Source organism: Falco punctatus (genome assembly GCF_963210335.1).
Source record: "Falco punctatus genome assembly, chromosome: 5".
In the NCBI taxonomy this organism is placed as follows: Eukaryota; Metazoa; Chordata; class Aves; order Falconiformes; family Falconidae; genus Falco; species Falco punctatus.
The window spans coordinates 11,010,235-11,030,592 of NC_137584.1; the positions used below are offsets into that span (position 1 = coordinate 11,010,235).

The window sequence follows — 20,358 nt, forward strand, 5'->3', positions numbered from 1 at the left end:
TAGCCTTAGTTTTTCAATATGAAATTTTCATGCTCATACCAAACTGCTTGAAATCAATCCACAAAGTGGTTGTTGTTTGTTTTTTTTTTTTTTTTAAAAAAAAGGCTCTAAGAAAAATACTTAAGGCTAGTTCAAAGAAGAAATGCTTTTGAGGAAACCACAGTCTGGTGGCAGACATTTGCAAAAAGCCAGGAGCTAAATTGTTCAGTGTATTTCCTGAGCTCAGTTCAGCGCCAGCTTTGAGTAGGTGGCACATGAGCTACAGTGACCATATTTCCTGGTTTAATAGCTGCTGGTTTTCTGTCTCTCAGTTTTCCTGGGTTGACTGACAATGCTTAAAGGACAAAAATGCTTCTGCATCTTAGAAATTTGATTCTCTTAGCAGAAAATAAATAAATAAAAAAGTTGTATTTCCAAATAAGGAGCAATTTCACATCTGATTCTCACAGATGCCTTTTTTTCTCTATGCTGAATATCTGTGTATTTGTGGACATCCAGGCAACTAAAATGCTACAAAAATAAAAGTGGTATTAAAATACCATTTATATTTGTCTTTACATTTTACAGTCACTTTAATTTGACAATTATTGCCTTCTTATTATTCCAGCTCAATTAGTGAATGCCACCAAATAGCCTAAAATTATGACCTGTTTTGAACTGACTTCCTTCAATTAACTGATTTCAGAAAGCTTTCTGTCTCACATTGCTACTGCTGAGATCTCAAGTCCCATCTCTGTGGGCATTTTCTCATACTCTTCCTGGTCTTTTGTGTCTTTTAGGCTTCAGTTTTTCTACATTCTACAGTTTTTGGAAACACAGCAGTAAAAAAAGGAGAATCTGAGTTTGAAATTCTATTGAAAGCAGGTCTTTAAGAGCAAATAAATCTGCTAGTTTCAGTCACCAGTGCCTTCATACTGGTGGCTGCAGGGGAAGAGCTGCAGTGCTGAAGCCCTTTTGATTTATGTTCAGTGGCACAAGAAACCTGATGTTTGCTATTTAATACACTTTGTCTAAGCCACTAATGAGAAAAATTCGTTTTGAGTTTAGCAGCAACCAAGCAGAGAGAACAGTACACGTAGCTAAACATAGAAAACCAAGCATGCACATCCCTCCCTCTTCAGGGTCCTCCTCCCGGCTCACTTGCAGACTAGATTAGCAAGATCAGGATGGGCTGGAAATCACTTACTAGTTTATAGTCTTAAATGATCTCAACTCCTTATCTTTGTTTCCTGAGTGTACATGAAACTGAGGCTGTTTGTATCCACATCTTTGTAAGTATTAAAAACTGGATGTAGTATCATTTGAGGGCTATATTCACAGAGAAAGAGGTTGATGGGCTGACTACTCAGGAAAGCCCCACAGTGGCAATCAGCAATAGATTTTTGTTAAGAAGGAAGAGTTTATAGTGGAAAGATTAAGTTGCAATAGGCTAAAAGGTACAAAACCCCTCCTGTATTCACTTAATCTGCACATTGGGACAGAGAACAGACCTGCCCAATTGTATTTGTCAGGGTCCTGCATAGGCGTTCTTATTTTAGAAGTACCACTATATATATAATTTGTTTTACTGTGGCCTTTGAGGCCTGAGTGTTATTTTATTAATAGCTGAACAGACTTGTAGTCTCCGTGAAAAAGGGACACGGAGGTGAACTTTGCTGGTCAGCCACTCTGCTGCACTCGCAGTTATAATGTTAATGAGACAGGGTGAGCCAGAGGAAGAACAGTCCTGTGGGACAGCCATCGCACAGCAGTCTGGTACAACGAAAGCAGTAATAATTTCTGTCCTGGATCACTATCATTCAAGTAGTTTCTTTCCTCATGGTATTTTTACTAATCTTTCCTAACCATTGTTGTCCACACCAACTTTTAGAGGCCACATCTGCTTTTGCTGTCCTGTGAAAGTTTGAACAAGATAAAAAGGAAAATTCTTTAAGAGCAGAAATATGCCTTGGTTCTAATGTATTTCTAGCACTCTCCTAATGTGTTTATTTTGGAATACTTCTTTACATACACTTTCATACGTTATCTCTAACCCATCCATAACAACACGATATGAAAACAAACAGTCCCTATGAGGGAATAATTATTAGGTCAACCCTGCACAGGAAGGAAGGAACAGGAAAATATGATTTGTCAAGAATAATATGTATGAAAAGTCTAAAAAAGAGAAAATACTTGTACACAGGGATATTAAAAATGTATGCAACTAGGAGGGGTAACTGGAGAAAGCTGGAGAGCCTGAATGTTGGTGTTGGTTCCACAACACCAAGTGCAACTTAGCTGTAGAAAGGTTGTGGAAAAGGTTAGCATGTTATAGGAAAAAAGTTGTGGCAACCATTGGTATTTCTAGTGAAAGGTGCTTCTACAGACATGGTGGCTGAAGTGCTTTGCGAATTTCTGTATAGTACGCTACAATCATATCTAAAGATGGGAAAGTTTTGAAAATTAGGGACAGTAGTTTCTATTTTTACCATTCGACCAAAAGCCCCCTTTTCCACACTTGCCCACCTCATCTGCTGTGCCTGTAACACTGAGTCGTCCTTGGTCATCTCCCAGCCCTGGGAGTACAAAAGCAGCCATCTTCCTGGAGCCTTCTGATGAGGCTGAGGGATAAGGAGAAGAGCTGGAGGCCCCCCAGCCCCCTCAAGACCTTTAGCAGCAGACGGTGGTGTGAGGAGTCTGGTCTGGCAGGGGGAGAATGAGGGGTCTGACTGGAGCTGCACTGAGAGCACAGCTTGCAGCGGGCACCACGCAGCAGCAGCTGCAGCAGCAGCATTAGTCCCCCCAGCACAGGCACGCTTCTCTTCAGCCAGGTTTGGGGAGTGAGGGGTGGTGTGAGCTCAGGCATCGGTGGAGCTGGCTGCGGCTAAAAGCACTTCCCTGCTCCAAAAAGTTCTTGTGTAAAGCAGACCTAACATGAAATGGGACTTGGTTGTTCTCTGTTCTGCCTAGTCCCAGCCGCCTTGCCTTCTCTTAAGGAAATGGGCAGTGGGAGGGAGAGAGAGATCTTTAGGATCAATTATAAACTTTTTTAATTTGATCAGCAGGGTTTTTTCCTGGTGGAAAAGGGGATTGCTCTGTGTAACCTCTACACTGCTTCGACCTCTCCATTGACATAGGAGACGGGGTTTAAAATCCTGACATTTTCAGAAGTGCTAATCTCTGAACAATTTGTCTTGTACTCTTCTTTTAATCCTGTTTGTTGACAGCATATTTTGCTATTAAGAGCACTGGATAGATCCCATTGATTTTAATGGTTCAGAAACAGGCTTGTGGTGAGGACCACTGAGCCAGTCCCGAAGGACAGATGGCAGAAATAGCCTGAAAGCCTTCAAAAATGGGGGGAGGAGAGAGTTTCTTTCATATGCATGGGATGGGTTTGCCGGATAGAGGGTGAGATGTGGCAGAAAGGCTTTGTTGGAGCTCATTAAGGGCGATCTGTGCAACTGCTTTGTGAGTAATTTGATCATTTCCAGCATGGTCCCTGAGACTGGCGAGACTCTCTTACCCCACCACGCAACACATCAGTAAATAAACGCCCAGTATCTGATGTAAGCATTGTCTGTCTGAAAGCATCGATATTATGTTCCGTCACATTTTATTCAAGACTTCATTGAAGTGATGAGGATTTTAAATTGGCTCTTGCTTTCCTTGCCGCAGCTTCAATTTTTTCTTTACAACCACAGCGACAGCGTTCCCAGTACACTGAAGCATTTCGCATTTTCCTCAAAGGCAAGGCCGAGATTCAGTCTGTACTTCCTAAGCAGTGCCCTGCTAAATCTGGTTTTGGTTAAACCCTCTTTTTGAAGTACATGGCCATAATTAGATCTGCTTAGAGGAGACAGCAGGACTGTGACCCCAGATCTTTCCTCCACAAAGTTTCCTTTCAGTCTTTGCATAAAATTGTCTCCTTTCTGCCTCCCCCATCACAGCACCCCCAGCAAGGAATGCACTGGCAAGTCCCTCGGAGGTCTGTGATAATACATTCCTCTCGGCTTTGGTCATCCTGGCACCGAGATGCTCTTGGCTGCCCTGCTGGTGATGTAATTCTGGGCCCACATCACCTGCAAAGGAAACTGATCTGCGAGCAATAAAGCACACAGCCGTCTCGAAACAAAAATGAAGTGTTGATGTTAGCAACTTTTTAAAATCTCTTTTCTCCCCTTTTTGCATTTCTGCTTTTATTACCAAAGCTCCCCTTCTCCCTTTTCCCACGAGACGGCAGCACCAAGCCTTTCATCGGGAAACGCTGGCCTTTTTGTTCCCCTTTATTTCGTGAACTCAAGCAAGTGTAAAGGCTGGAGTGTGACATAGCTTGGAGTTTTTGTGTGTGTTACCTTTCCAGTTTGCATTTTCTCTTTATTTTTATGGAGACTGTAAAATGAAGAAGCTGGCAGGAAGAGAGCTGGCCAGAGTATCCATCAGTCAATTATTTGTTTAGAGGACAATCAAGCCAAAAGTATGAAGTGTTCAGGGCTAATAAATCTCTGTGATTTACTAGTTTAAGGCAAAATTCTGTGGTCAGAATAGCCCCATACAGAGATATTGCAGTGAGGTTTATGGTGCAAACATATAGCACAGATTTTGGCCTGTAACTGTGTAATCTGTTGGTGATTCCTTTAAAGCCTGGAAATGAAGTTACCTTACAGAAAGATTTTTGCTATTTTTTTTCTCCAAGAGTTCTTAGCCATATTTGTACTCTGGGTTTTTTCTCATATGGTGATAGTTTCTGTGTCCTGGTTTCCAAATTGTGACCCAAAAAAAGGGAAAAGCCAGCCCAGTGGGACTGTGGGAATTCACCGTTGCCTACAGTATTTACTCATCTTACCGCACATTGCTGGCTGTAGTAGAGCACTGAGTCACTCTGTCTACTTTTCAGTAAGTTCATCTCTAAACTTTTGCTCTTACAATGTAGAAGACAAGGGCAACAGTACAGGGTGGGTTTTTTTTCTTTTCTTTTAGGCTGACATGCTGTCTGTGTAGTTTGGAAGTGCTGGCTATTTTCTGTCAATGTTATATATTCACAGATTACAAATTCTGTGGTAGTCTATTAAAAGAAATAAATGAAAAAAACTGGCAATGACAAATACCGTTTCCGCACAGTTAAGTAAATCTGAAGGTCATCTATTTTGCAGGTCCTGTTTTACAGCTCTAGCTGACTGCAAGGCAGTGATTGCTCAAAGTTTATGTTTTAACTAATGAATCTGGTCCCAAGTTCCAACAAAATGGCTCCAAAGGTAATTTAAAAATGAGAGAACAGGCACATCTGACTGTGGAGAAACAATATGAAAGTATTGCGAGCCTTACACAATGTGAGGCTTGCCATGAGCTGGGACTAATCCAAATCCATCTCTTCACACTTGGATAGTCCTCAAAACTGTCCAGTCTTTCAGTCACTTCTGGGATTATATAAAATGGCATCATGTGTTGTTTCAGCTATTCTTCCAAAATTATTTCTAAGTAGGCATCAACTTCACAGCCCTTGAGAGACGATTATTATACAAAAATATATGTGGTTCATTATTCCTAGCAAGTTTGCTTGCTAAAATCATCAATTCAAATGCTCCCAAGGTCAGACAGGGGGAAAAAATGATTTCATTCAAAATCTACTCACGAACCCAAACTCCATCCAGGGTGCAATAGGTGACAATTTTAACATTTAAGGGGCCTTTGGCATGTTTCAGAGTTATTATACTTCTGAAATAAATATCAGTTCACAGTTCTGCTGAGGCCATCTTTTTAAGTTGTCGTTTTTTAAGGCAAAGAAAACAAGAACTGAGTCAGGGTCATGTAGGGAAAATTGCTTCCTCATTCAGAAAGATTAGAAACAGGTTTCAGGTGAAGTGCCAGGTTTCAGTAAATTTCTAAAAAATTTAGATAGGTGCCACTTATTTACAAGTACGAATATATGCTAATAGGCACTCAAGCTTGAACATGCTGGATATTTGCTTTACAGTTAAATGGAAGTTCCCCCGTGCAGAGATGTACAGACTGCCTAGTGAACTATATGAATGACTATTTTGATTAATGCCCTCCAAAAATTCAAGACCTGTTCTACATGGTCAGATAACTTCCACTAAGTTGTGTGAAGACCCACAAGATGTCATCCGACTGGGGGAGTTATTCTGACCCAGTGAGCCTATATAGAAGCTTTCCTAATCCTAAACAGATGTAACGATTTTTCCATCTCCTTTCCCAAAAAGGGTGCTAAGTTCTGCATCCCTTCTCATTCCTGCAGTATCTCCACCAGCAGTGGAGATCACCAATAACGAGGCATCATTTCAGTTTTCAGTTCTTTTTAAGGCTTATATGTGGAGAAATCTTAAGAAGGAAAAACCCATGGGGTGCAAAAATCCAAACCAAATGTTCTTGTGAAATTTGCCAAACCTTGTGCAAATGTGAGGGGGAAGAAATGCAGAACACAAAATGTATTATTCTGCACATATTTGTAAAGCACCTGTGATTATAATATTCTGTTGCCATAGTTAGTGTTCCAACTAATTTTTAAAAAACACATTAAAAAATACCATTTTGGGTGTAAGATAATTAATATGAATGTCATCAAATAAAATCTGGTGACTTAATTTACAAGACCAGCTACTCAAAAAACCCATATCAAATAACCCTGTGATTATGCCATTTCACCTGGACTGTGGGAAACTTTGAATCCTCCTGTCAACCCGTTGGGATCCAAACCCACCTCTCTGAGGAGGCATTCCTGGTCATGTCGCTGGGTCTCTTGGAGTGTCTGTTCCCATTCTTCCTGGGTAAAATTGTTCCGCTTTTACAAGTTACAAGTTGCTTACATACCTTATTGAGTTCTTTTCACTGAAGGGCTGAAAATCTTGTAGCTCAGTGCCTGGGTTTTCAAATTCCCCCAGACACAGGAATTCACCAGGCCAGGTCTCCGTATTCTGAAAAAGGAGAACTTTTCACTTGTTAGTTTGGTGCATGGTGCTAAGATATGGCCTTCTCTATCTGCTGCTTTTCTTAAAATGATGAAGACTGAAATGAAAATACTTATTCAAGATGAACAAAAGTTACAGTGAAATCCACATGAAACTTCTTTTCACTTGAATGAGAAAGAAAAAGAAAGTGTTTTTTTTTCTTTGTTAATTACTTATTGGATTTTTGATTCAGCCCTGGAACTGAGTAATCAATTACTCACACAGCTCTGATATACAGTTGCTTATGTTAGGGAATGGTTAATAGTAACGTAGCTGAATATGTAATGCCCTAATGAGAAAAGATAAAGAAAATAGGACAAAATGAGGCTAAATTGTAGCAGTGTGACAGCAATGCTTTTCTGATGATAGCAATTACGTCATAGGTGAAAAAGTATCTCTTGGTGACAACTCTGTATATGACAGGGTGAGACTTCCTGTACAGTTCCATTTAAAATGTTTATTTTCAGAGAAACTGGAAAGGGATAGATGTATGCTCTTTCATCATTGAAATATAAGGCTTTTCCTAGATGACTTAACTTGTTTTAAAATAATGCATAGCTTTCAACATTTTTTCATTCTGCAAATTACTGGCTGGGATAGAATCCCGGTTTCCGAAAACAGCAGGGGCAAAACAGTGCCCATACTGGTGAAAGGCGGGCAGGTGCTGTGGAGGGTAGGGCATTGCCACTTGCAGTTATTGCACAGCTCACGCTTTGTAGGCACTGCTGATCCTATGATGGAGAAGAGAATGTGTCCAGGTTTGACTGGCACGTGTCCTTACGTGACAGAACGAGAGGTGCTGGTCCAACTTGCTTTCAGTGGCGAGCACTATTGCTTTGTGCCCATCGTTAGCACGCTGAGCTCTCCACATCCAGCTTCTTTAGGTCTTAGGAAACTAATCCATAAAAATGCCAACCTGATTTCATGATCACATGATTTGGGTTTCATGATCACAAAGCTGGTATCGTTGCAATTCCTTTGAAGTCAGTAGAGCTCTTCTTGATTAATGGGATTAATAAGAATCAGGGGAGGAACGCTGAAAATGCTACAGAGTGTGTGTGTGTGTGTGTGTGTGTACCTGTAAAAGTATATATATGCATATAGAAATGTATTATATATGTCAGTTTCTTGAATTGAGTTATAGCTCCTAGATAAGAATTTCTCCAGCAAAATAACTTATCAATAATATTTATTTCCTGTATGAATATATTTTAATATAAATTATATATACATTTATGTTTATTATAACAGTAATTTATTAATGTATTATTTTTACATAATTTCTACAGCCAAATAACGCCTTTGTATTTTGAATTATTTTTGGTCAGTATTGCCTATTTATTCTACCATGGAGGCTGTAAGCTTTTCCAAGCTGGTTTTTCCTCTCTTTCTGTGTGTGGCATCATTTGCACTTATGTCACTATAACATTTTTAAAAATGATAGTGATTTGTAAGTGATGACGCTCAGTGGAAGACAACAGCTGACAACCAAATACCTGACTAGAAAAGAACAGGTCCAGGATGCATAAGTTCTGCATTTATTCGGATGGCAACACAGACAAGGTAGAAAGAAATTTTAGGGCAAGAAGAGCACCTTCTAATTCACTTTTACTGTATGAAACTGGCCTGGTTTCTCCTTGCTTGCTCTCCATCTATGTACATCAGTGTTCCTTGTCCTTTCTTTTTGCCATCCAAACACTCAACAGGCTGGTGATCGGGACATTATCTTGGAAAGAGGTAATGCGAGCTGGAATTATTTCAGACTGAGGAGAGAAATAAAACGAGGCATACCACTCCCTGGGTAAGCAATGCAGCTCACAGGCGCTGGTGCAAGAGGCAGCCCCCTTGCAAGTCTTCATTGAATGGAAGCACCTATGGCTCCTGTCCTTGCACAGTGGCTGGGGTCAGCAGTGTCTCCCTGGTTCTCAGAACAAGCCCCTTGCCATTCTGTGTGTAGACATGTATTTCATGAGGCCCAAATAACCTCGGGTGGAGAATGATGTTCAGCTCAGGCAGGATAATGGGACTTCCAAGGACGTGTAACAGCAAGTTTGGGTGACCAATATACAGATCTGCCCAAAAATCAGGTGCCTATAAACATTCAGATTTATATGTGTGGGTTTGGTTTTTTGGGTTTTTTTTTTCCCCTTTCCTGTTTTTTTTTTTTTTTGTGGGTGTTTCTTTTTACCTTTCCCTTTTAAAATTCTTCTTTAATTACATTCCAGATATCTATGTCAGTCCTTTTTGGATTCTGCTTTAAGCAACTACAAGTAGGAGGTTAAAATAGCAGGCTTAAATCTCAGGAGAGTCTAGCCCCTAGGAGAGTGCCGTGGGGTGTACAGTGGGGAAAGTCTCTTCCATAATTGCCTCTTAATTTTCTAATGTGAACAGCAAACCTAAGAATTGCATAAGCTGTAGTAATTATCTATGTGGTAGTAGAAAAGCTTTGTGTAGGTGTAGGGGGGGGTATTTGTGGGTTTTTTTTCATGGTTGCAGTGGGGTTTGGGGTTTTTCTGGTGTGTATGGGAAGTGTCCATTTATGCTGCATCTCCAGAACACAGGGGCAAAAAGCATTAGCAAAGGTGGGTTTGTGGGATGGATGTGGTGGGCAGGTGTGTGCTCCTTCGTGTTCAGGGCAAGAGCTAAGGGTCCTGGCATGAAAATAAACAGGAGTACCTTCATAGCCTTTTAGACTGACAGTTGGGACACAGCCAGGATTACTCAGTGCTGATGTTAAAATCGATAGATTTTCTTTAGCTCATAAAAGCAGCCACATACTGCTCTTTTACAGCATTTGAGAGTTTTACTGAGGATTCATTAATTGCTAAATCACTGAATATGGTGCTCACAGGAAGTCATGTTTAAAAAATCTAGAAGAAATCTTCATGAGATTATTTAATTTTCTCCACTTATGTGTATTTTATCCCTATGTCAAGCTGTGACTGAGGTGGCCAAATACGATACAAATCAGTGCGCATATAGCCTGTATTTCTAAGAAAATCTGAGACCCTGCATTGAGGGAGATGGAGTTTTTATATTGAGTATGCCTGAGCAGGCTCTTGCTCACAAGTTGCATTGCTGTTGTACAGCTGTGTGAGCTTTTCCATGCTTGACTAGCCCAGTGCATGCAATTATTTGAAAGGTACTGCTTCCTAAATCCAGATTTTAAACTTCTTCACTCTTTTTTTTTTTTTTTAACACTTTCCCATGTTTGAGACACTGTTATGGTGACTCCAGACACCATCAGTTTGGGTTCCTTGATGCTAAAACAACCTGTTTTCTCTCATTTTTCGTGGCCACCTTTTTTATTCACTCTCTCAAATAAATTATTTCAGTGGTGTATCAAATAGGAAGCATTGAGATGGAAAACCTTTAGTTTTAGGTGTTGGACTCAGGTGCCTTTGAGTCCCAGTCAGTCATTAGATCACTTTGCTTTGAGGAGGTGTCAATGAGAAGAAGCAACAAAGAAAATGAGGTCCAGAAAAGGTCAGAGTTAGAGCAACGAGGCAAGAACTGAACTGATGGAAAGGGGAAATAAAGGGCAAGGAATAGCAAAGAGGCAGGTTTAGTACAGGGAATGGCAGCCACGAGACAAAGAATATGGGAACTGAATCTGAATTAAGAGATTAATGAGAACAGAGGGAGTGGTGAGGGGAACTAGCTGTTGGCAAAAGTATAGTGCTATAGAGCCTTCGAGGTGTATGACTGAAGAAAGATAGTGAAGAGATAAAGATGGAAGAGAGACCAAGCTGCAAGCAAAAGATGACATATATAGAAAAATACAGCAAAAATGAAGCAGAAGGCATTGTCTTGATGATGATGCTTGATGCAGTATAGCACAGGCACTGGGACTTCCCAGAACTTTTTTGCGCCAACAAATCATGTGCTTTAGGGGAAAAAAAAGTAATTCTGCCTTGATTTTCAATTTCCAGTAAGGGAATATTCATCACTGTTCTTTATGAGTTACTTACTGTCATACTTTAAAATGTAACCCTTATCTCTAGAGGGAGTATTTATTTCCATTCTATAAACCCATGCTCAGAGAACTCAGGTGAGGGGGAGGCAGCAGAAGGGGCAACCACAAAGCACCAGCTGCCAACAGAATAAAAGCAACACACAGGTGAAAATCAGTCAGATTTAATTCATGTCCCAGACCCAGCCTGAGCAAGAAAGGCCAAGACACTGCCAAAAGACTCTTTCCTGGTAAGCCAAGAACAGGCACGGCTTTCCCTGCTCTTAAAGTCTCAAGCTCACTCATCCACATCATTTTTTGACATGAACACCTAGCATATCAGAAGTGAGTAACGTAGAAAAACAAGGGTAGGGACCAGATCAGGTAAAGACAGCATTTGGTGGGGTGCTGTGGTAAAGCACAGATACGTGAAGCAGCCAACACTAAAGATGGCAGGTCTGCAGGGAGCAGCAAGGAAGCACTTCACTGAGGTCCTGGACACCTTTTCCCCTGACTCGAGAGATGCTTTCTGTGGTCAAAGGGCCACAGCCTGCTTCTATGACACTGTTGGTACTTATTCACAAAGTAATGATGAAATTATATTATAAAAAAGTATCCTTGATGTAGATGAGCCCTAAGTTGTAATCAGTTATCCTTCAGGGCATCTCACCAGTATCGGAGATGCTGAGCTTTCCCAGATATCAAAAGGGTACACAACAAGTGTTAAGAAAGCAGAAAACCGGAAAGCAAAAAAAAAAAAAAGTGGAAAACAAAGCCAGAAATGCTTTTGTTAAACTTTTGAATCATGCTTGCATAAAAGGCAGCAGTTCCTAACACAGGGCAATTTCCATGCTACAAAGAGAAAAAGAATTGAAAATCTAAGCAGCACGACTTATTTAGAAAGATCTGAGGAGTAATAAAAAAGCCTGTGTGGAAATGTGTATGCATGTGTATGTGTGCGCACAGTGTCTTTAACAGCTGCGTGGAACAACCTGCTTTAAATAAGAACAAAGGTGAACAAAGCCAGTTGTCAGTGCAACTCACCGAGTGAAGTTTTTTTAGTGTGCATGACGTATGCCATATAAAATGTATTGCCTGAGATATAACAGCACGGAGTCCAACTTGAAGTCTTTTTCTCTGGCTTTTCCTACAAAGTCATGTTTCAGGAATCTGCTGTAGTTTTCTTCATTATTTATTTGTCTTCAAAAGGCCCAATGGATCACCTTGTTCACTGTATCTTCAGCAACAAATTAAAAGTCAGACTCTCCCCTCGCTCTGTGTTCAAAGTTGTCATGCTCGATCAAGACGCTACTGAATTCATTAGTATCTGTTATGCTCAGAGTAGGCAAGTGGCTAAGTAGAAAGTGGACAGGTCTGACTTACCAAATGAGTTTGACTTACCAAAAGAAGAAAAAACCCAAACCCACCCCAAGTAATGATAGAAGATTTTCACTGCTTTGAAGCTTTTATGTACAAAGAAATTAAGTCTGGCAAGCAACACTGTATTTTTTTCATGTATGTAAGTAAACACAAATTTAGGACAAGTTTTATTTTGCACAAACAGAAATATTTGGGCTTTTTGTAACATGTTAGAAAACTTGGAGAGAGTTGCAAGTGCTGCCTTTGCTATAAATGTTACATATGTTTCTGCACTGAAGATAAAGAGCCAACAGAGAGCAGGGCAGTCCCTCTGGAAAGGTTACAAAGCCCTGTTTACAGAGAATTTTATAATCCAACAATCATTTGGTACAAGTCTCTAAGATCCACAAGAGGAATCCATTGCTGTGCAGAGTTTAGTGAGTTTTTAAAGAGAGGCACTTGTCAAAGAAATGTGTAGTCTATTAGCACATCATTTAATAGTTAAACCAATTCCATCTTTTGCTTCCTAGTTACTCTCCTCTAGATCAGACAACTGTGCCAGATGCACAGTATAATTTCTGACTTTCTGAGGTGAGCTGGAATTTGGGATTCCTAACTATTCCTTCCCCTGCTTTTATTTCTTGGTGTTTTTCTTAACTGGTCTCACAATGTCACAAGTGCTCCTTTACTCAGGAATGCATTTCTTGGACTACTTCATCATAAACAAAAAGACTCATGAAATTCTGAGAAGCAAGTTAGGTTTTCCCAGCCTTTGATGTGACTTGAAAGTGAAGGTACTCTTGAGAAATAACACCATATGTAGTACCCTTATATTTTTATATATACACATAATTTGATTCCTATGCAGTAAAAGGAAAGTTGTAAAGGTTAAAGGCCTGTTTGACCTCAGCTGTGACGTTCTGCATGATGTCCTCTATAGCTCTGGTACTGCTGTCATGGTGCCTACCTGGAGCAGTTGTACTGGTGATGGAGAGTAATTATGAAATCAGGTGGTGGTACGGCCATACCTCAGCTAGTGCAGGGTGTGTAGGCTCACCACTGCCGCGCTGCGCTTTCTCTAACAAGTCTTGCAGCCAGTTGCCTGCTGGCTTACATCCAGACAACTTCAGTGACTCTACATCACATTCCCTGTGCTTTTATTTCTAAGTTGCAGAGTAAGCTGGAGGAGCTGGCAGGCTGGGATAAGTCCCCTCTGGGGATCACTGGTGGACACAGGTGCTGCTGGTGACTATCATGAGGCAGTGTATGTTGTATATGTCACCTTGTCTTAGTGTTCCAGCCTAACTTAAGATTTTTTTTCAAGATGAGGTTGGTCAGGCGCTGGAACAGGTTGCCCAGAGAGGTTGTGATGTCTCTGTCCTTAGAGATGTCCCAGATGGAAGTAGACCAGGCCCGGTGCAACCTGCTCTAACTGGACCTGCAGGGGGCTGAACTAGATATCTCCAAGGTCCTTTCCAACATCAGCCATTCTGTGGTTTTATGATGCAGCACACTATGGAGGACACCACATGTTTCCTGACTTTGCTTGCACCAGGGCAAGATGTAATGGCTTAGACTGGGACCAGCTCTGTGGCATCCTCTGGGCATTCCCTTTAACACATCCCTTGCCAGGCAGGGACACTAGCAATGCCCTCAGTCAAGCTCTGGTTTTCTCGTGGTACATTATATTTCTGGCTGCTGGTTTTTGGCTGCCAAATTTGTGATGGGCAGAGGTAATGCCTTGAGGTCTCTGGTGTGGCCAGGAGTCCACTGCACAGCTGCTGTGATTGTGTGTGGTTGGACTTCATGAGACAGGTGATCTCTTCTGGCCTGGATCCCCAGTGTCCCCTCCCTTCTTCATGTCACATCTGTACAAAGCTGACTGCTATAAACTCACAGCTGCCTTCCTAATATAAATATTAGGATCCTCTTGATGTCCCTGAAATTTCTGCTCTGAGCTGAGACCAGGAAAACATAGATGAGGGAAGATGTGTCATTTGCAGTTCCAGGCTAGCCTAAGAGTGCCATTACGGATGAAAGAAGAGCCAGAGCAGATATGAGGGGACATCTAGGTGGGCTGTGGATTTGGGAGGGGTGGGGGTTAGAAATAGAGTGCAGAGGTGAGGGTGAGCCTAGAACTGAACAGTGGGTACAGTGGGACTGGTGTGAGCTGTGCAACGAGCTCAGAGCCCAGAGCCAGCCAGGTCGGGGTGTGTGACCAGATATCCTCCTGCAGAGCCAGCAGTGTCGCAGGGCAGAGCCTTGCTCTCAGCTGCTGATCACAGTCAAACCCGTCTGTCAGCAGATAGTTTTGAAACTTGCTTGCAAAGTGCTCTGTGGCTTTCTAGTATCAAACTGCCTCGAGGCTGACAGCCTGCTATTGCTATCAATTATTTTACTAACTCAGAGCGTAGATTTTCATGCAGGCAATCTAAAGATCTGAACTCTTCAGATGATCTCCCTAAAGCGCCAATATAATGCCACATCATTAAACTTCGATGCTGGACATCTATTTTAGTGTTTACCACTGTGCATGTAATTTCCTCTTTTTAAAGAATATGTATCTTTACCAGAACAGTTACTAAGATTGCAAAGAGCACAGTAAGTAGAGTAAGCAGAATATTTGTCCTCTTGATGCGTGTAATGATTTTAAACTGCATAATCAAACACAAGTTTTGTATAGAAACATTTCTTCTGACACTGGAAAAATAGAAACATATTGAGATGCAACAGCTTCGTGCACAGGAGGCAATGATTTCTCTGTAGAACCTCAACTTCATCTCTTGGAAAGTATTTAGTAAATGAGGTAGGGGAATATAAAAAGGGAGAGAATGATTAAGGCTGGTATATGTTTCCCTGGAAAATGTGACTCTACCCCTGTTGAGTTTGTGTGACGGATTTCCTACATGGTGCTAGTTAAGTCATGTGAAGCTAATTTACATGGGTTGTGAAAGTTTTTCATTCTAAGACTGATTCTCATTTTGAGGAGCTTGCTGGAGATCTGGGCTCAGACGTGCAGGAGCCTGGAGCATCCACTCCTGGGCTGGAGGCAGATGGGGCTGTGATCTGAGCACAGGCGGCACCCACCCTGCAGCACTCTGAAAACCACATCCTACGTACCCTGGAGCAGGTGTCCCAACAAAAACCCTGGTCCCTTTGTGCTTCTATCTCCCACCCAGAAATGAATAATTCCGTTCTCAGCAGAGTCTGAAGAGTGTGTGGTAAATAGGGCCTCGAATAAAAAGCATAAAATCAATCATTAAGCCACTGCTTTTCAAATGAGCACTGTCCAGCCTGTATGCTAAATGAGGTGAGGGTTCTAAGGAAAAATAACAGAAGGACATGAAGTTAGATAGTTGCTCAAAAATGTAAATACAACACTGGTCCTTATTTTTTGGGTAATAATATTTGACATAATATTATTTCAGTGGGTTTGGATATTACAAGCTTCTTAAGAAAAGAGGAAGGTGGACAGGAATGGGAAGAGGAAAGAAAAGGTGAAGGAGAAAGGGAAGGGGAAGGGAGAAGGAAGAGTAATTTGTAGTTCCCCTTGCAAAGCCTCGAAAAGTGACCATGGGCAATCTAGAGAATCATTAGGCAGATAGAAGGAACCCCCAAATTCTTTTATGCTGGTTTGGGAACAAAAGGGCTGATTTAGGACCTCTTTAATGCAGGGAGCTAGTAGAATGGTGCTTTTCAGACCTCACGCAGACTCTCAGCCGTGCTACTATGCATGAATTTTCAAAAACAAATATGCGCGTATATTAAATCCACAGGCGATTTTCTTCATGTATTGATGCCTTTATCAACTGATCTGAAGATCAGCCAGCGCCTACCAACAGTAGCGCTGTCACTTCAAACACCAGGAAGACAAGAGAAAAGCAACAGGAACTTTCCTTGAGCCAGAGGAATGAATTGGCAGCTCGGACTGGGAAGCATTGCTTTTGTGCATCCCAGTTCAGCTCACAGCAAGCAATCCGCAAGCGTTCTCGGCGATCAAACTGTTAGCTCTTAATCGTTAACCTATAAACTGCAAGCCCGCAGGGGGCTGTCAATAATAAACTCCGGGAAAGTGGTGCCACAGGGAAGCGCTGGCAGAGGCGACCCGCCACGCCAGCGGGACCCCCGCACCCCTCCTGCCCGGCCGCGGCGCAGCGGCGGCTCCACCCCTTCCCCGGCCCGGGGGAGCGCACGATGCCGCGGCCCCGCCGCCCGCTGCCGGCCCCGTGCCGTGCGCGGGGGACACGGCAGCGCCCCAGCCCAAGGGCGCCGTCCCGCCGGCGGAGCGGCTCGGCCGGCGCGGGTCGGGCCGGGTCGTGCCGCGGAGTTTTCCTTTTTTATTATTTTTTGGTACCTTAGGAAGGGAAAAAAAGTCTAATTATAAGGTAAGGTAATGGAGGGGATTTTTAGTGTTGACTCTGAGCCGTGCTAATTGTTCTTGTACGTGCACGTCACTGGTTAAGCGAACGCACTGCGCACAGGCGTAGGCGCCGGCGGGGGGCTGGAGAGGGGCGTGCGGCCGGGGGGCGGGATGCCGGGGGGTGGGCGGGATGCCCGGGGGGCGCCCGCCGCCCTGGCTCGGCTCCGGCCGGGCTGGTCGGGGCAGAGCGGCGCGGCGGGGCTGGGGCGGCCCGGAGCTGATGTTCCCGTCGGGCTGGAGCCCTGGAAGGTGCACCTGGGGGGGCTGGGCTGCGGGGCTGCCTCGCCCGGACAGCGCATCCAGGGGTCAGGGAAGGATAACCGCAGCTCGGAGACAGGTTTGAAAAATTTCAGCCCTCAGCTGAGCGCTGCTGCTTCCTTCTCGCACAGATGCTGTTTGCATGCTTTCTGCTCGTCCCCCTTCCCCTCCTCCGACCTGCGAAATTAATGTGGATATCTTAACTGGGGGCAGGGGTGGGGTGTACTGGAAAAAAGTGCCTGTTGGATTGTAATACTGGTTGATAGCTTGAACAGGTTTTGTTCTTAAAGATCTTTGGTGCTTTTCTTCTGTGACCAAGGTGCTGGAAAGGTGCTGGGACACTGAATTTCCTAAGTGTCCCTGTTCCAAAATACTGCCTTTAGTCACTGTTCGGTTGAAGTAAGATGGTTTAAACACAAATTTTTTAGCAAACCAGATTTTAATTTTTTCAAAATCAGTGTTAGAAACAAAAGGAGGAGAAAAAATTGTTGTGGAAGACAAGCAATGTGTCCTCCAAAGTAAAGAAAATGTTTTCTTTCTTGCAGGATAATTTGGGAACTGTTGTGTAGTTGTGAAGTAGCAAGAATATTAATTTGCTTTTGATATAATTTGATACAACCACTTTTTAAAAGTGAATTCAGCAGTGAAGGATATGAAGTTTTTTACGCTTCCAATTTTGTATAGGAGGTAGCCATAAAAATTTGGCTTTATGAGTTACTAGAGCTGGTAACATTTATTTTCCCCACAAGTTTTTTATTTGTTTTCAGAGTTGACCCTGTGGTAAACTGAACAGCAATTCGGGAAGTTCTGTAGCAAGGTCATTCAAACATTTGTCTCTGTTCCTTGCCTTTAAAGATTAATGGATAGAAAGGAGAGAGTAACACAGATGGGCTTTATTCTTTTGCTTCCCGTGGGATCTGATCTGATTTGCATCTTTCTTCTCTTAGTTGAGACGGATGTGAGGGAAGGACTGAAGCTGATGATTTGAAAGTGTTACCTAATTTTGAATTGACCAGCTGGAGTGTTAGCCCTGATTGTTTTGCTTCCTAGAGAGCATGACTACCTTTTGGCTCTCTTTGGTTTTAGCTGAGATTGTAAGTGCTCAGACTCAGTGAAATTCAGCCTCTGAGTATCTCACCCTGGCCCCAAACACAGAAGCACGCAGAAATAGTCCTGACATATGGAGGATTTCCCAGTGGCTGCAGAAATAATCTTCAAAATCAGCTGTTGTACATTAAACAGGAGAAAAAAAAAATAAGAGGGAACTCCTTTATTAAGTTAAACCACCTCTTGCTGGTTTTCATTGTCCAGGGATTCTAGTGAGCAGCCTCTCAAATCACTTAATGGGCAGCAGCTTTCTAGCTACCACTAAGAAGTTGTCCAGTCTCTGTAACTCTGCATATGCAGTAGCAAACTCTTTAGGGTTGAAATGGAAAGACGAGTTTGTGAAGGCTTTTGCTTTCCCAGTGCTTCCGTGGGATTGCTGAGTGAGTGGCAGGAATGCTGTTGGCTTCTCAGGGAGGAAGCAGCCTTCATCAGCCCTCAGTCAGCTCATCCTTAGAGTGACTAGGTCCTCATTAAAGCGCTTCTCTTAACACCTACTTATTGGCCATCCACAAAATAGGACAGAAGTAATTACATCCCATCGCAACAAACGTTTTGGAATCTAAATGGCAGAAAAAGGTACTACAGGAGCAGTATGTCCGAGCTGGCTTTGTGCTAAAGCAGCAATGAGGAGCTCTGTGGACCTCCAGGTTGTGAGGTCCTTCCAGAGACCTTACCTGCTTCCCTCCTTCCCACCCTCTTCCTTCTACCTGCAGTTCCTCTTGCTGCCCTGGTTTGACAGCAGGGAAAATAGCTCTCCACCTCTCTCCAGATTGCCCTCCACATTAGCCTCTCCCCTGCTAGTGCTTCATTAAACACTGACAGACGCCTTGGGAAGCTTGGCTTAGTCTGTTTGCAAAGCAGGAAGCTAAACCAGGCCAACGCAGCTGAAACGCGGTGCCAAAATGTTCACACATTTGCAGACCACAGGGGCAGCTCATGTCCTTTCAGGTCATCCTCTGGCTTGCCCTGCCTAATCGGCATTTCTTTGCATAAGTGAGTGCTTATTTCTATGCTAGAGATGGAAGAGGTTGCATGAGCATTTGTGATGTTTTCTCATCTTGATGGAAGTACAAATGGAAAGGGCAATGCAAACACTGGTATAATTTTCAGTACATGTTTTGGGGGCTTTTCATTTGTGCCTGCTCTGTTTGAAAGTAAATTTTTTTGAAAGTAAAATTTCTGAAGTAAATGCTTTTTTTGAGGGGAGAGGTGGTTTTTTGGAAGTCACTGAGCATCTTTCCCCTGGTAACTGAAACTTCTTTGTATTTTCTGAAAATACTGTAAGCCACTTTGGAGAATGGCTTCTCATATCAGCTATCAGTGCTAAGCAGGGGTTTTTATAGTTCCCAATTTGCCACATTTATTGTATTTCAAATGTAGTTATGAAGCTTATGATCCTTCAGAAGGCAAGAAAATGTCTCTTGGCCACTATTTGTAATATCTTTTGCAAATGTAGATGAGAACTAATGCTTGATTTTAGCTAAAGTCTTGCTGCTGCTATCAAAAAAGCTTTTACCATCTACAAATGAAATCTCATCTAAAATCCAGTAATGCACGTTGGGGCTCTCCTGGTATGAAATTACTGCAGCGTCTTTCAAAAACACGAAAACATTATTTCCCAGCTGTAAGTTATAATTATAATTTGCATTGAAGTCTTACTGTGGTCTGAGAAGAGACACTGTGAAAATGGACTGTGGGGTTCCGCCTTTGCATCTCAGTGACTGAACTTGACATATGCAGAAATAAAACAGGAGACACAATGTATGTGGTTAAGCAGAGTCTGTAGCTTTATCGATTCAATAAATTGATCAGACTTAAAGAGAATGTTAAACCACCCTGATGGCTAGCCAGCAGACTCCAGCAAGAGCCCTCCAACCACTCTGCATGGAAGGAGGAGATACAGTTATCCATGTCCTCTGTCACCTGTCCTTCAAGACAGACTCAGGGACTTGCTTGCAGCAGACCAAAGCCCTGTCTGTGTTGGACATGTCTTCTCAATGTACCTAAAGTGCTGTTTTACAAACTGTGTCTATTCCGTAACCCACAACTATCAGAAGTACATTGACACAATAACTGTGCTTTCTGGCAGCTGGCATGTCACTGGGGGAAGGAGGGGAAAAGTATGGTATTGGCTAGGTTTGCTTTAAGGAAAAATTGCCATCCAGATCTGAAGGAGTGATTAGTCCCAGCCTGAGCAAGGCAGTCAGACTGGTAGGACAAAGCACTGGAGTATAACCGTAATAAAAGCAGTGAAGCCACATCTCTGGAGGGATAGGCTTCAGCAGCTATCAGCATCCTGTTGCACTTCTGATGAT

The 20,358-nt window shown here is 42.6% G+C and overlaps 1 protein-coding gene and 1 long non-coding RNA gene across 6 annotated transcripts in view; one reads left to right on the forward strand and one right to left on the reverse strand.

Annotated features, from left to right (window-relative positions):
* Positions 1 to 20,358, forward strand: part of FILIP1 (filamin A interacting protein 1) — a 125,531-nt gene that overhangs the window by 77,542 nt on the left and 27,631 nt on the right. The gene's annotated exons all lie outside the window — the stretch shown is intronic.
* On the reverse strand, positions 99 to 9,653 carry LOC308064134. The gene is made up of 2 exons (XR_013928215.1): positions 2,749 to 9,653; positions 99 to 2,717 (listed from the first exon to the last, which is right to left on the reverse strand). It is a non-coding gene; the product is annotated as an uncharacterized lncRNA (long non-coding RNA).